The sequence below is a fragment of the Emydura macquarii genome, unplaced genomic scaffold, assembly GCF_026122565.2.
Source record: "Emydura macquarii macquarii isolate MOO-44397 ecotype Brisbane River unplaced genomic scaffold, CSIRO-AGI_Emac_v2 contig_3044, whole genome shotgun sequence".
In the NCBI taxonomy this organism is placed as follows: domain Eukaryota; kingdom Metazoa; phylum Chordata; order Testudines; family Chelidae; genus Emydura; species Emydura macquarii.
Window position 1 is genome coordinate 5216974 of NW_027133181.1, and position 18335 is coordinate 5235308.

Sequence of the window (18335 nt, forward strand, 5' to 3'; positions counted from 1 at the left end):
ACCATCCAGTCTTCTAAGAGCTGCTTTTCTGTGAGAGGTCTTGTAGGTGGTAGCAGTAATGTTGTTTCAGAGCATCTTTGAAGTAAGCGTATTATGACTTTGAACTAGAAAATATTTATTTATTTATTAGTATCAACTGCAAGTTCCTTGATCTATTTCTGCATAGTGATTGTGTGAAATCTGAAAGAACCCCTGGGACATTGAGTGGATAAGGATGCATTCTTTTGCAGTTTACCTTTCTCATCATGAAGTTGATCAGTGAGCTGTAACAGAGAAAGAGAAAGGACAAGAGCCTGAGAGAGAAAATCCACTTACACAGATTAGGCTCAAAGCCCATTGATTTAACACAACAATAAGAGCTTTTCAAAGAGGCTCTGCAGCAAAAAAAATAGATTTTCCATTTTATTACAATATGAAGAGAAGAACTTACAGAAATAGTCACATAAATTAAATTAGATATAATGTTTTCACTGGCTAATGAGGAACAAAATATAGCTTTGTTTGTTTTCCAGAGAACTAAAAGTATATTTATGGAGATAAGTTCTATTTTTGAGTTTCACTTTCTTTCACAGAAAATTCCATTTAAAAAAAAAAAAAAAAAAAAAGACAAACTGTATAAATTTTTGACTTTTCCAGAGATGAAGATATCACAGTTCAGGGCAACTGCACCTGTATTCCTCTCACCCCCACCACCACCATAGTCCATCGGGGCACCCAAGTTTAGGCTTCTGACTTCCAGACGTCACCTCTCTTGGGCAAAGACCTGTGTCTCTCTTCCTCCTGAATGGGGTTTTTCCAGGTTGCCTGTTTCCCTGCCTACACTGTGTTATTACTAGCCATCCAGACAGACTTCCTAAACAGACCAGCAGATGCTTTGCTTACTCTTTGAAGGCTATAAACAGCATAATTGCTAGCAGTTAAGAGTTACCATGCAGCTCTTTGTAAGTAAACACTTTATTATTAAGGTGAAAGTATTAGAAACAAATATTTAAAATAATAAGAGAATCTACACCCCTGTTAATAAGCTTATCAGAGATCACACAGCCCAAATCCAGCAGGAGCTGTGGTAGGAGTTAGTTCTTCAAACCTCAGCAATGGTTTCTTCTGTGATTAGAAATCTGTAACAGCTTTAGTTCAGAACAAGCACACCCATGCATAGACTAGTCTTTCTTGTATGTAGCTTGGGCCTTTGATCTTCCCATTTGAGGAACAGGAAATCAGCAGACAGTAATCCCCTCCTCGAAGTCTGGGGTTTTGCATAACCAAAGGTGGGAATTTGCATTCATCTTCCCCTAGAGATTTCCCTGGCAAACCACTTGACACTGTTAGTCCAAAAGACCATTCTTTTCTTGCCTGTTGTTGAATGTCATCCTTTTAAGTTCATAACCCTGACAATAATACACAACCTTTGCATTGAATACAGTGGACTCCAAAGATACTTAAACTTAATTGAATAATGTTTTTCAAGGATCTAGGAGGAAGTTGCCATTTATGTCACAGTCTATATAAGAAAACACTGGAAGAATCCAAAGAAGTTAAATATTTTTTCTTTTTATTTTCTTAGAGAAGTTGGGAATTTCTGCAACTGTGGTGAGTGAAAAGTAAGTGTTACCTTCCCCACACACATTTTGGGGGGTTGTGAGGGCAGAGGAATATGTAATATAGTGGATTTCAGTTAAAATACTTGGGGCCCGATCCCCTTTACTTCAGTAGGTGTGGATGGTCAGATGGCTATGGCACTGGACTGGAAGTAAGGAGGGGTTCAGTTCTTGGCCCAGCCTTAAACTGTTTGTATGACCTTGGGAAAGTGTCTTTAAATAGTTTAAGCCTTAGGTCCCCATCTGTAAAATGGGAATAACATTTCAATGCTTTGTAGGGTTGCATTCTTTCTATCTGTGGACTTTTTAAACTTCTTTTTTTCGTACTAGATAGATACTTAGGGCTGTGTGAACAATGTTTTCACAACTTTACCAAATTCAGGTTGGATACCAGTTGAACAATTTATCTATCTGGGTTCTTATATTGGCTCCCATCCTTACCATATCAGCCCAGTTGTACCTTGCCTGTCTGGGAAGGACTAATGGACTAAAGTTCTGTGAGCGAGCAAGCAAAGGGCTCATTGGTATCAAGAGCAAAAAGACCCTGCAGAATATAGTGTGTGCAGCGCACATGAACTGAACCTTGCAGGGTCTATTCAGCTATAATACAGACCTATACAGGCTTAGACAGTAGATATGGTTAGATACTGAATGCAATTGACACAGGCACAAATATGGAAACTCCCCGAATCTACAGCTGTACTTCCAGATCTGCAAAATATGACCAGAGCAGATTATGGAATAAGTTGTGTTGCCTTTACCAGGGCTAGGCCAAAGCTCACTGAAGGCACTGGAAGGACTTCCACTGACTTCAAGTGGGCTTACTGCACAGACATACACCGATGGTAAAGATTTCCAGCTAAAAATAATTACAATAGAGTTCTATGAAAATACATGTTTGCCAAAGCACCTGGACAGTTTTTAATAGCCAGTTAACACATTACTCAGCTTTTATCACAGATATTTTCTTCTTCTCTATGTAAATTTTCAATTTTCTTGTTTATGCATGCTACACATAAGCAAGTGTTGAAAATTCATGTTAAAACTTGACTTGACTCAATTAGTTGATACTTTCACATTTTTCCTTTATAGTTCCAGAAGTGATAAACCTATTTCATAAGATCCCAGGGAATACATTAGATAGATTAATGTGATGATGTGAATGCTATCAACTGACATTTTTAGAAATGATAGAACTTGTTTTATTTAGAACATTTCATCCCTTAAATAATCTTTAGGCACACAGTTTTATAAGAAATTAGCTATAAAACATGTTTGCTTGTATTAAGAAAGTGAAATGGCTCAGATTTTAACATCTGATTTTACTGAAGACAGGGACAGAACTAATTTCAAGATCTTACATTTAATAATATAATGTAAGAACAAAGGAAAGCTTTACACCACCTTTATGGAAACAACATTGTCATGCTGATATAGTTTACCCTTGGAATTAACATGCCAGTATTATTCAACCCCTCAAAAAAATCCCTTGTCCTCATTTAGGTTTATGGCAATCAAATAGGAAATTGAAATAGAATTAAATTGTTATATCTGTGCTCTCTTTTTACTTTAATTATTGCATTTCTTCTTTTTTGCCCAGATTAGTTGTAAATATGTATATTTGAACAATTTAGGTAAAAGAGAAGCAACAGAAATAGGCCAAAACATATATCATTTTGACATGTAGCCTTTTCCATACAATTTAAATCTCTTATGTTTTCTAATTAATGGTAATTTATCTGAAAAAAAGAAACACATTAAATAAGCCAACAATGCCTTTACTGCTAATCAATGGAAAGTAGCAGTTTTAAAAAAATTGATGTTCCTGATTGTGCACCTTTATTTCAATGAGCATGAAGATCTATGTGGATATCTTGATATTTATATAGGCTTATGCCTGTATAATGTATATCTAATAGGTACACATTTAAATCAGTAAGGTGACTGGTATGAAGTACATGCCCATCATGTTCTTTTAATTCATTCATAGCTTTTTTTTTTATCCATTTTTCTTTTAAATGAGCAAATCACATGCTGCTCCATGAGAACTATACAAAATATTTGTACTGAAACTAGAGCCTAGATGAAACTCATCTGTTTTGGATTTCTGGTACAAAAATTAACCTTAGAGACCAAATGTCTTTACAGAAGTTTGCACATCTGAAAGACTACATAAGAATATCAGAACATTTGAATGAAGGCAGCCCTGGATCTCCCTCTTCCCTGCACAACCCATAGTTTCCCTATAGAATACATGGGGAGAGTTAGGACCCTAAAAAAGGGATTCATAAAAGTCAGCATAATGAGTGGGGATCTGCTTAGGTTATCCATTAGGAAATGCTAAGGAGAAGGCTATGGCCATGGCCTAAGCCCTGACCCTAAAAGGGAGTTAAGTGCTAACTCTGGGCTGGAGGGAGATGCCTCCTGCCACTCAGTGTTCACAGCCAGGAGTCCTGGAGTTAGGCATGTATACACTTTTGCAAGAAAAACATTATCCCAAGTGGTTAGATCGTTCACCCACAATATGGGAGACCTGGGTTCAAATCCCCACTCTGCTTGAAAGGAGCCGGAATTTGAACTCAGGTCTACTACCTCCTAGGTGAGTGGCCTAACATTGGACTATGGGGCATCTCTCTGGCTTGTCTATTGGACCAGAAAGAGAGAGAGATTCTATAACCTGGGATTAAGATACTGCTTCTCTCAGGCAACGTGGGGCTTTGAACCAATGGTACCTATCTTGCAACTGGGTGCTCTAACCACTGGGGTATTGGGTGTTGAGGAAGCTATTAACATCATCAACTCCTCCTCATTTTGTGTGGGGCATGATCCAGGATGCATGGTCTAAACCAGCCTCTGCGCACATATACTGGATTGGGCCTTACAGTTGAGACCGGGGGGAGTGGGGAGACACCTAGTTTGTAAATCCCATTGGGGTTTAGATGTGAGTTAGTTACTATGCTGCTTGATGGTGTCGGGGCTAAGGCAGCTATGCGCATTTCCAATGGCAGAAATGTTTGCATCATAGAAAATTTACTACAGGATTAGGTGGCATCTGAGGAGGAGTTTCGAGAATCTACATTTTGACTTAGGTTCCTGAAATTTGCAATTAGGTAACTAAGTCCCCCTTGTGAATCCCACCTTGGAGATTTAGGTTCTCATGAACCTGAACTCTAAGGGTACCTGAACTGGAATCAGAGCACTATCACTACAACAAGCCTATAATTGCAAAAATGAGGCTCAATATTTTAGACTTCCTTAACAAGCACACACTTAAATCAAGTTATCTGATTAATCTTTCTGACAACCTTTCCATTTGTATAAGCACAATATTTTTTCAACTAAACCCCAATGTTCAATTTGGTAAATTCATTATTTTATTATATAACAAAACCACCAGAATAATTACCTAACAGCAATAGAAGTAAATTAATTTGCTCTGCAACACTTTGGCACTCTGGGCAAAATACTGCAACTTTACTAACCAAAATAAATACAGTATTAGGACTTGAAAATTACTAATTCTTAGCAGCAGATAAATTGCTTGCTCTAGGCATCTGAAAAAAATTAATTTCTCAATTGTAATCTGTGTCTGTCCCATTCTATTATAGTGACATTAGACAATATCATCATAGCTAAAGATGGATATATCAACCTCTCCATAGCAAAATACTTCTTTGGGACCTATCATTTGGATCTCAAATCTAGTTTTGGGTGAAACATGCAATTCTATATAAACATATTTTTTACTTTTCTGTACAAATGTTGATACCTCTTTCCAATCAACAGTAGTTAAACTTTTGCCTGTCATTGGTGTGCAGTGATGATTAATACAATTTTTATTTATCACAAACAATGAAAAATGTGAAATAGACATATTACTTGGGTTTAGAGACATGGGCCTGTGATTTTAGTGTGGAGAATTTCATATCATGTTCAGATCACAGAAAAAAACCTGTAAAATAGAGAAAGATGGACAAAATCTATCATGACTGAAACCGTGTCTTACCAATCACAGACAGGATGGGCTGCTTCCACGGAAACAAATTTGGCCATCAGAAGATAGCAAAGAACTGGATCACCTAAAAATGTGTGTGTTTAGGAGAAGATATTTAAAAATGGCAAAGGATAAATAAAGCGCGTACAAGAGAAAGATGAGCACAGATGTGTGGATGATTCAACTTTAGTTTTTGAACCCAGTAACTTTCCATGCTAGCAAAGGTTAGATGTGTTGAGGAGAAAATCCAAGCAACATTTGGAAGAACAAACATGTGCTTCATGCTGCACAACAGGGACTTTTTTTTTCCAGTTTCAGAATAGCAGGGACAAGGTTTGAAGGGTGGGATGATAGAGGCTGGGTTAAAGAAGCTGGATAGTATAAGGATAAAGGTGAGGAAACAGAGACTGAGAACAATGACATTCCAGCATGAGTTTGGTTAGAGAAATTAGCCTTTGTTGAATGCTGAGAATATGGATGTGGTAAATGGGGGTTGAAGACATGGCAAATTATACTTTTTTAACAGTACCGCCTCACATACATACAGGAATCCGCTTCATTTTGTTTACTTTCAATACTGACATTTCATTATACTAAGGATGATCGTTTCCTCCACTTTTATGAATGGAATGGCCTGGGAGATATGTCCTCTAGTAGTTCCATTAACATTACGTCAGCCCTTTTGGCATAAACCTTGTCCTTAGATCTTGCCAAAGACCCTCAGAGTGTTCAAAACATCACTGAGTAAAGTTAATCTGGCTGACAAATCTCTAGATCACTTACCCATAGCTTTTGTACCTTAGCTGAGCCCTAATTCTAAGGCTTCAGAGTCCATCTTTCCTATTAGAGAGAATTAGATTTTCATACTCCACATCAAGTGCTTTCTTACATGAGTTTTTTATGCTGCTGAAATTTTGCTGTTAGGAAAAAAAATTATATCTGATATATTAATTGCTCAGAAAAAAATTACCATATCAACTTTTGAATTTAAAGAAAGACTGTTCCTAGTTCAAGAGCGAAAACAACTAAATATAAAATCACTGGAATCAAAAGGGAAAAGATAAGCTCCTTTCCTAGTGATGGACAAAGGACAGAATATCTATAGTCATTCCTTCGGATCTGTCAGTAGCCTTTGATAGTGTTCATCATAAGGATTTATTCATGTGACTGAAGATACTGGCAAAGAAGGACAAGATAACATTTGAGAGATTCTATTCCAGCATGTTTTCCATATAGGACCTTCATCTCTGGAATTTACACCCTGTTTGCTCAATTTTGTTGACCTTTAGATCATGGTACGTAGTCCATCTGTGACTTTGCCTGAAAAGGGAACAATAGGGTGTATTTGTGTTGATGTTTAACATGCAGAGCTGAATCTCTTCATATTTATTTCATTATCAACTAAATCTTGTATATTTATTTTTAATAAATTATATCCATGTGCCCAGAGACACATGTGATTGATGCACATTGACATTGCAAATAGAAATTGAAAAATAAGTGACCTGAAATCATCCACACTTTTCCTAGTATGTATCAAGCATTTGGCTGGCATTATTTTTCATAAATATTCAAGTGATTTATTAATGTGATATTTTCTGTTCAGTGTTGTGAATGTGAGTTTCTGTTTTCCAAATTACAGAATTTTCCTTTTTATAGTAAAACCATCTTAAAATAATCAGTTCAGTATTGAATATTTTTGTTTCTTTAGAGCTGGGCAAATACTGCAAAAACATTCCTATAATTAGTCATCTACTTACATTAACTAATTTGCTTTAAATGTGGGAGCATCATTTGTGCTCAAAATGCCTATAGAAGACATCACAGTGAAATCCACAAAAGCTTTTAATAGTTAAAAAGCCAGAGAATCCATTTTTATGCTAAAACTATTAGAAATGTTAATTATAAACTCCACCTTAAATATTTTTGTGGCAATGTGTGATGAGCAAGCAGAAAAAGATTGCAATTAAAGAGTTGCTAGTTTATAATGATGCCTGACCCACTAATTTGCTGTGTGACCTCAAGCCATGTCTGCTCAGGAATCTCCACAAAGAGCTAGTTTTCAATAGGAAGATAGGGTCAAAAGAGAAGAGGAGAAACTCAAAGGGCAAACAGGTTGAGAGTTTTAAGAAAAAAGATATTACTCTCTGGTGAAAGAGAAAATGGTTGCATGCTCCTCTTAGGCTCTTGACGTGCTGGAGACAGGTAGCCAAGTTTAGGTCTGATATAACTCTGAAGTCAATATATTTATTCTAGAGATGAGTTTGGCCTAGAGAAAATAAATCTTCGGTATGTGTGGGAAGGCCCTCTCCTAAAACCTTTCTTTGTGACTGTGCAAGGGATAGCCACAAACTGCATTTTTAAAAAGTTTGCTTCCTTTCTGGAATTCTTTGAAATAACAGGTTCCCCAAACATTCTGTTCACTAATAAAGGGAAACGGAAAATCTGTAAACTTTGAGCTGGAATGGAATTTAAGCAGTATTCACTAGCAATCAACATTGAGCAGAAAGTAACTAGAGGTTTTCTCAGCATCACAGATTCTTAGCTTTCATTGTTCACTTAAATGAAATAAAGAAATATATATATATATATATATATTTAAAATGAGTCCAATTTTTTAAAACCAGGTGCCTAAAATGAGGTTTATAAATCCTTATTATGCAAATCCATATCAAGCTGTGAAATAGTGTGACTTTATTTTCAGAGACGCTTAGCAGCTGTAGGTCCCATCCAAAGTCAATTAATTACAGATAAAGTTCCATGGTAGCATTCAAAACAGGGTTGTGTGTATCTATGGTTTTAGTATAATAGTACATTAAACTTGCATAGCATGTTCTTCAAAGGCTTTCAAAGCATGTTAGTGAATTTGGTCTCCTAACATTTATACGAGATAAGTTGTACTTCCCTTTTACAGATAGGTGAACTGAGGCACAATGAAGTTCAGTGATTTGTCCAATGCTTAGAAGAAATCAATGATACTTTTGGTGATAAATCTCATCTCTCTAAACTCCCAGTCCTATAGTGCAACCAGAGGAATTTCTATTGTAATATCTCATTTAAATATTTATTTAAAAGTCATCAGTTGCTTGACACAGAATTATAAATTTGAGTAAAAAGAAACAAAATTCTGCAAATTCATGGTCACTGTTTTGCTGTGGCTTTCTATGTTTACATTAGACACTGATTGATTCTTTGCATTTACTTTTCTGTAACAGCACAGACACTACAACAACATAGTTACGACAATACTTTAAATGTCTGTAGTACCTTGCTTCTCGGGATCACAAAGCACTTACACATATGAATGAATTATTTGTCAGATCTCTGTGTAGGAGATATCTCCATTATATAGATGGGTAAATAAGACAAAAAGGAGACTGGTGATTTGCTCAAGATCACAGATGAAGCATACAGCAGAGGCAGGAACAGGACTGAGATCTCCGGATTCCTAGTGCTATATCCATACTTCCTTTCTGATAGATTGCAGAAGATGAGGCGAGAGAAAAAAACACTCAATGCTTTGAGACTCAGTAGATAGGTTGGGGGTAATGAATGTGGAAATCCCTAGTTGGTAACATAAACTCAATCAGTCTGCAGATATTACACAGGCACAGCTGATGAGCCTGTTGTTCTGTACTGTCTGGAAGAAGTTATAGTATAAAATGGCAGTTATTTGTATCCCCTGTGAGAACACAGCCACTTCTGCTGCTTTCAGCTGATAGATCATTTTTTAATTAATTTTTCTCACTGCCCTATTTTTTTTCCTTTTCACTTTAAAATTATCCATTATCTTTAATTAACTTCACCAGCCTAGCAAACATATTTGTAAATCAGCAAAAAGCATGCTGGTTTGGCAAGCAGAGTTTACCCAGCTTGAATATGAGTAGATTAGTAGTGAGGGTTCTCTATTTAAAATTTGAATTTTAAATTACAATTTTCTGTGGGAGGCAGAAGTGGGGAGAGAGAGAAAAAGAGAGAGAGAATATCAGTGACTTTCCAAGCACCATAAAGAAGGTAGGCCATGGAGGCTTATGCTTTGGACCATTCCACAGCACTCAGAGGAGAAAGGTCAGTCTACATCTGATACCAAAACAAATCAGCTTTGCAATGGCAAGATCCAGAGTTACTGAAGTGGGAGAAGTCAGGCTAATGAGCTTCTCTTCTCTTGTGCTCTAATGCCCAATTCTAAGGACTGTCTCTCTCCCTATTTGGAGCAGTGTTGCCCATGGGAGTAAATTCTCTGATCAGCAGGCAGTGGGGTACTAGACAGCTGTAGTCTCAGATCTGAATGTTTAAAACAAAAATACAAATAGATGATCTGGGAGTCATGGTGTGCCCTTTCTTTCCTTTCTGAATACTGAGGTGTAGGGAACAAGAGAATCAAGAAGAGGAAGCTACTCATTACTACTGAGGAGTGCAACAGGATCCTCCCCTCACTTGCTAAGAAGTGAAGTGTCATTATGAGGGGGCTGGATCCCTTTTAGCCCATACATCTAGGTCATATGGTCACTTGTTTCCTATCTCAGGCTGATTTCTAGAATGGAGCGGTCTTTTAAAATGTTTTATTGTTCTGGCAGTCGCAGCAAGGCTGTCTCCAACACCCCAGGCAAAACAGAAGTGTAAATATGGACAACAATGATATAAGGTTTTGGACTGTAAACTCCTTGGGAGTGGGACTGCAACATATTATGTATGTTGAGTACCTAGAATAGTCGCTTCCAATCTGGTTGATCTCTAAATGCTCCTGCAGTATAAATGTTTAATAACAACAACATGATGGTGTGAAAAAGAAGCGACTACCACAGGTACCACCATCATTATTCTTAAAGCCAGGTGAGTTTTGGTTCTCAACATTCAAAGTGGAGAGCCTTGAACTGTTTCAATAGTCAGGATTGGTCATGATCTTTGCCAGTCCTTCAAGTTACTTTGGGGCTGAGCTGCTAAAGACTGGGAGTATATCTGTCTCAAGTTCCCTCTGAGCCTGCCCAACTGGAATGACATAATACTCCCTTAAAGTACTGCTAGAGTCTGGATTACCTGAATTATATTGATTATAAATTCTGAATTTGGTTCATTTTCTGATTTTCAAAAGTGCTGAGCACCCTTATGCTGACACTGATTTCAGTCGGAACTCCTGTCTGCTCAGCACCTTTGAAAATCATTTATGTAGGTTTGCCGAATTAGGCGTTTTAGGAGCCCAACTTTAGGTACCTATTTTTGAAAATCATAGCCATAGTAAGTAAAAGTACAAACTGCATTTATCTCTCAGAAGCTTTTAAATTTCCCCAGATTGGAAATCCTCTTTAAGGTAAAGTGTTAACAGAGTATATAAATATAAAATGTTAATCTGGGTATCTTGGCAAGAACCTTGAACAATATGCACAGTGTTAAAATAATCTTTTATAGCATTACTTGCATCAGTCCAGGACAATTATAATTTTTAAACCATAATCTCCATGTATTTCCTCAAATGTCATTGTGCAGTGGTGGATTGTATGGGAAAGGATAATATGCATATGATACTTAGGATTAAAAGAAAATATGTATTTTGTTTTTTCTTCTAATAGAACACTTCTTTACAAAACATCAGGGAGTGTATATTCACAATGTGCATTACAGAAGCTACATTTTCCATTAATTATTTTGTAACTGAGTTTCTTTCAACTTCAAACATAAAAGTGAAGGGCTTTTTGTTTTTGTATTAATTGCTGTCTTTGTGATAAAGCACTTTTTTGCTCCTGTGGCTGATAAAATAATAGACATTAAGGGTACATATGAAAATATTCCCTTAGGGTTCACTTCAAAGACTATAAATGAGGCAGATTTTCATACGCATGAAGAATTGGTTTAAAACAGTATGCCACATTGTTTGATAAAACTTCTGAAGCTCACATTAAAGTTCAACCTACAAACAAAATAGTATGTCCTTTTCAAAGTAGAATTATTTTTTTAATCAGCAAAGGACACCTATATTTTTTTTTAAAATCAGCATGTCATGATGTCACAATCATAATGTTAATTCCAGAGATATTGCTGGTCTGTATATTTTGATAGGTTGTGGAACACTGAGAGAGGCTAATGGTTTCTTTAAGCTCATTAGGCCACATACTGCACTTGGCCTAACACACACAACTCCCACTTCTGACAATGAGAGCTTTCTGGTGGATTGAGAACAGAAGACTTCCCAAGCTGAAATTCTTATTCAGTCAAAACTCCTATTGCTTTGCACACCATAATGTAAGCTTCAGAATTATTTATCAAACAACACATCATAATGGTTAAAACCATTTCTTCATGCACATGAAATCTTCCTGATTTATAGTCTCTTATTTATGGAAGTCACTGTAAGTTTTGCCAGAGTAAAGAGTTCAGGAACATTACCAATTATTAGGAAATACTAGGGATTATTATACAAGGCCAAATACTCCCTTTGAACCTTGGATGAAGTTCCCACTGATAACATCAACAGCAGTATTGATGATAGATCTTACTAGTGCAATAACGTGCACCAATAGCAGTCATGTTGCAACAAGAATACTTGACAATAAGTTAATTAGGAAAAGTATTAACAGTGTATCACAGTAGATCTTCATTCTGTGTGTAGAACTCTCATTTAGGAATTGGCAGGGGTAAAATAATACTTTCTATTCCACATAGGTTCCTCTATCATGTTCTTCTGAACTATCTGAAAGACTGAGCCAATATGGATCTAATCCAAAATCCATTGAACATGGTGGATAGTGGACAGATTCTCATTGCTCTCAATGGGCTTTGAATTAGGCCCCATAGGAAAAGAACTATGTTGCTATAAAAGAACAGCTGCAAATATAACATGCATGTATTAAGGGCTCCAAATATGAGGAGCAGCTAGGTTTTGGTTTGTGATCACCATGGGCTAGATCCTGCTACTGCATATTAACTTTTTGAGTTAGGAAGGAGTGGAAAGCTGCCCATGCAAATTGACCGCCCCAAAAAAAGTATTTTTCTTTCAGACTTACATATTACCATTGGTAAGTGAAAATATAGGATCTAATTTTCAATAAGCCTCCACTTATGCACATGCAAGTTTGTACATGCACGTATCTGCAGGCCCACTATAAAATAAATAAATAAAGATCCTGGTTAGTGTATTACAGCTTTCTCTGCATTGCCTCATATGTGTGATTTTTGATTACCCTTTTCTACTTGAATCACTATTCATTCGTTTTTGTGGACTGATATTTTTTATTTCCTCAGGAGTAAAAAAGGTGGTCCAGTCATTAGTGTGCTAGCCTGAGACTTGGAAAACCTGGGATCAAGTTCCTGATCTGCCACAGTTTTTCCTGTGTGCCTTTGGGCAAATCACTTAATATCTCTTTGCCTCAGCTCCCTGTTAGTGTTTCTCTGTCTGACAGTAGTACTGTGAGGAGAGATACATTAGAGATTGTGAATTGTCCTGATGATATAGTAATGGGTGCCATATATGTAAGTGCCTTAAATAGATAGCCTATTTCTTTAATTCATTAGATTGATAATCTAATCCAAAGCACATGTGGTATTCAAAGCATCATATTATATATGGGCTTGATTACTGTGTTTTTCACTGCAATCAATAACTTGCTAATTAAAATATCACACAGAATTTGCACCTAGGAGAGACCCCAATGAGGCTCCATCATACATCTTTCAACTGAATCATTACAAAATATTATTGCTGTTCCAACTTTTACTCAGTTCCTAACTGCCGTAACAGGAATCAAAGGAGTTGTATGCAAAATTGGAGAGTCAAAACTCTATTTTTTTTTGTTTTCAAATATTAATTGGTCAAAAAGAAACATTTTGTGTGTGTAAGAACTGCTGTTCACAAATAAAATGTGAGAGAGAGAGATGGCAGAACAAATTATTTTGATTTCTGTGTGTGATTATTTATACAAGTGGTTTGATTTTTTTCCACCCAGCTCTAGGCAAAGTTCCCAATATTGTGGAAGCATGTTGAACACCTACTGCAAAACAAAACATTAAACAAACCTCTTCTCCCCACCAACACAAATACATAAATTATAAAATGTTTTGACAGATTCTACATTAAAGTTACAAATCCCCTGGGTTTCAGTTTTTAAACAATTTTTGATAAAATTATTTCTACAAAGGGACATGACACTGGTTTCATAATGTGACAGATACCTGTTGTGGCTTGTGGTCTATGAATACATGCTTTGACAAGCAAAAGAGAAAGTCCTGTAATAAAAAAAAGATGAGCTACAAATGGTCAAGTAGTGCCAGGGTCAGGTAGTACAAAGGGTCTCTAACCCAGCCTCAAATGCCAAGTAGAGAATTGCATAATGGGAAATTCTTGACTGGTACATCTGTGCCACAGCTGGATCCCACACTTCCATACCTACTTCTTCTCCGTAGAGGAGTGTTTCAGGGCAGGGAGGAGGTGGGGGGAGCTCACATCCACTATGTAATCCTGCACTGTGTTGCAACTTAAATTTGCCAGAGTTGGTTCAAAGAACATGGAGTCCAAAGATGCTCTATGATGGCACTAGAGTAGATATAATAGTTAGCAGCAGAGATTTTTCAAGAAAATTTTTGTCAGAAAAAGATAAAATATAAGTGTTCTGTAGGAATGGGTTGAGTCTTATTAAATTTTGTTTTGAACAAAATCAAAGAGGAACATTTGGAAATGTCAAAAGTCAAAATGGAATGTTTCTATATTTTGGTTTGAAATAAAAATTAGTGCCATTTTGTTATATATTTTTCATTTTAGTTTGTTTATTTTTATATTCTCAGTTGCAAAGTTGCAATACTGATTCATAGATTCCAAGGCCAGAAAGGATGACTATAATATAATCTGATTTCTGTATAATACAGGCTATAGAACTTCCCCAAAACAATTCCTAGAGCTTATCTTTGGAAAAACATCCAATCTTGATTTCAGAATTGTTCCAGCGGTTAATTACTCCCCATTAAAAGTTTACACTTTATTTCCAGTCTGAATTTGTTGAGTTTCAACTTCCAGCCATCGAATCATTTTATTAAATATTTGTTCTTCATGGAAATACTTATAGACTGTAATTAAATCACCCTTTAACCTTTTCTTTGTTAAACTAAATAGATTGAGCTGCTTGATTCTATAAGGCATGTTTCTAATCCTTTAATGTTCTGGTGGGTCTTCTCTGAACCTTCTCCAGTTTGTCAACATCCTTCTTGAATTGTGGGTACCAGAACTGGACACAGTATTCCAGCAGTAGTTGCAGTATTGCCAAGACAGAGGTAAAATAACCTCTCTTTCTACTCCAGATTCCCCTATATGTGCATCCAAGGATTTGCATTAGTTCTTTTGGCTACAACTTCACACTGGGAACTCATGTCCAGCTGATTATCCACCACAACCCACATAGCTTATTTCAGCCACTGCTTCCCAGGATAGAGACCTCCAGATGTATAGTTACCCATATATTATGTTCTTGTGCCCAGTTTACCAAGCAATCTAGATTACTCTGAATCAGTGACCTGTCCTCTTCATTATTTACCACTCCTTCAATTTTTGTGTCATCTGCAAACTTCATCAGTGATGATTTTATGTTTTCTTCCAGGTCATTGACAGAGATGCATTTCCACTATTAATGGACCAATGACATTTTCAGAGTTATTTTTTCCCCCTAATATATTTTTAAAACTCCTTATTGTCCTTATCTCTCTGCTGACTGTATATTTAGCCTTATGTCTGTTGGCTTCCCTTATCAATTTTCTACAATTCCTGATTTATATTCAATGCTATCAATATCTTGTTTCTTCCATATGTTACATATTTTTTTAATTTTTTAATTTTTACAGCTATCTTCACTTCCCTTCTAAGTCAGATTGGTTTTTTAAGCAGCCCAGCCTTCTTCCTCAGTTGTAGGATTGTGCCATTTTGGGCATCTAGTAAGCAATTTAAATGTATTCCTAATTATCATTCACATTCTTTAGATTAAATCCTTCCTCCCAGCTGATTTGGGTCATAATTGTTTTCAGTTTAGTGAAATTGGTCCTATTAAAACGCCAAGTATAGATCTTACTCATCTGTCCTTTATTCTGCTTGTACTATATAAACGTGAACAAGTCATGATCACTTGTGTCTAACATACCCTTAACTTTTAGTTCCGTGATCAGTTCCTCTTTGTCTGTTAGGATGAAATCTAATGTAGATTTCCTTCAGGTTGTCTGCAACACTCTTTGGGTTAGGAAATTGTCAGCTATAATGTTTAGAAATTCCAAGCATATTTTAGTATTGGCAGCATGAGACCTCCAACATATGTCACTCATATTGAAGTTCTCCATGATCGCACAGATTTTGTTTCATACACACTATAGATAGTTGTATAAGATGGTGGTCATCCTGTACTCTAGAGTGATTCGGTGATCTGTAGCTGACATCAATTTGTACCCTCATCTTGTGCTTTATCTGTTAGGATATTGATCCTATATAAGCATTCAAGATCTTTATAAATGTCCAGCTGGAATACCAATTACCACTTTCAATAGTAACTGCCAATTACCAGATAGAATAGCCATTGCAATACCAATTACCGGTTAGAATACCATTCACTAATTATTACAGTTTAAAAATATAACATTAAATATAGAAATAAAAATATATAAAAGTCAAAATCAAAACTAAACGTTTCAACTGACCTAACAAAAATATTCAGAAAATTAATTTTACAGGAAATTTAAACATTTCCTTCTTTTTCAGAACAATACATTTTAAAAGGTTAACTTTTCTATAAAATGGAAATATAAAATGGTTTTGACCAGCTCTAGCTTGCAGTCAGAGGATTTATAAGTGCAGTATAAAGAATGAACTAATTTTGGGGCAGGTAAATTTCAGAAGAATTTGAAAGTGGAAAGTAAGAATGACCTAGTAAGAGTATTTGTTTGAGTAACTGCTCACCAAGTCTGAGTAAGAGTTCACAATCTGAGTAAGAGTAATTTACCTTGCTTGCTGAGAATTTTTTATCAGCAAAATGAAATCAACAAGAAGGCAATGTTTCTTCCATTTTCATTTACACTGAAACTCCAGGGAGGATGGAGCTAAGTTGTTCTCAGTGTTGGCAGATGACAGAACAAAGAGCAATGGTCTCAAATTGCAGTGGGGAAGGTCTAGGTTGGATATTAGGAAAAACTTTTTCACTAGGAGGGTGGTGAAATACTAGAATGGGTTACCTGGGGAGATGGTGGAATCTCCATCCTTAGAGGTTTTTAAGGTGTGGCTGTGACAAAGCCCTGCCTGGATGATTTAGTTGGGATTGGTCCTGCTTTGAGCAGGGGGTTGGACTAGATGACTTCCTGAGGGTCCCTTCCAACCCTAATATTCTTTGACTGATTCTCAACAATTCTCTGGCTGTGGGAAAAGATCCAGCAGCTACATACTTCAGTATGGATGCAGCCTGCTTTCCCTGCAGCATATAGGTACACATACCCAACATGCCACCACCAATGGTGTCAGTGCAGACATACCTTATAGCAAAGGAATTGCCTATGTCTCAAAGTTCTCAAAAGCAAAATTAGAGTAGTATAAGAATTTTGGACTCAGAGCTGAAATCACTTAAATTGTTGTGTGCAGCCGACAGCTATTGCACTACACATAAAGATAAAAAAGAAAAGCTGCTTATCTCATGCTCTTTAATGAATAATTAAGCCTAAGAAGCTGTAATTTAGCATATTAGAATGTAATTTTTTTCTTTCCTGAGGAGGCTTTTTATGAAAAATAAATAAGAAAAAAAATCAGATTTGTACTTTTGGTACATTTATAGCTTTAATCTCAAATACTATATTTATATCATCTGTACATAGCTATTCTGCAAAGCAAAACTAGTACATGAAGCTTGATTCATTCAGCTCCTGGAATCTAAACTGCTGATGTCAGAACATCTGCCAGAAGGGGCAGTGTTGTGTAGTTCAAGCTGCCTGCAATCTCTGCTTCTTTGTGAAAGCTGGAGCTGGCCTGCATAGGCTAGAAATTATATGCTGGGGCTAACCAACACTGAGAGAGTCAGTGCATTCTGGAGTTGCATTGCATCATTCTGGCAGCTCAAACTGAAAAAATGTCCCATTGAGCCCTCTTGGTTGCTACACTACATAGTTTGTTACAAAATAGGAAAATATGGGATCGTTAGTGATGTTCTCCTTCTCCCTCCCACCCCCAAATGTGAAATTTTGACTCCCAAAATCATTTGAAATGTAATCAAAATTATAAAACAAAAATTTCAGAACTGCTCTAGTTTTATGTTTGAGACCGAAAGAAACAGGGAACTGGAATTCTTTATGAAGTTTTGGCATATCGAACAGGGTTATAGTCAATGTGTCAGATCCCCATCTAATGTAAATTGTCATGATTCATTGAAGAAATGGAGCTATGTCAAGTTACACCAGCAGAGGTTCTGACCCTTTGTTTCTACTGAAAGTCAAGAAAAGGCATCAATGGTGGTTTGTAACTAGTACAGTACTCACCTAGACAGGGCCTGTAGAGCTGCGTAGAGAACAGGCAGAATTTCAGCCCTTCTTCTCTGAAGAAAACCAAGCGCTACAACAGAGTCAGGGAGGGTTGGGGTCACGGTGCGCACACACTCAGGTACCAGCCAGAGGAACTGCCGAGCTACACAAAGAGGAATGGGCAAGCCACATCTACTCCTCCCTCTGCTCCACCAATAATATCAGCTCAATTGCACTTTTGCGTTTTCTCTCATCAAGTGGTATTCCTTGTTCATGAGAAAAAC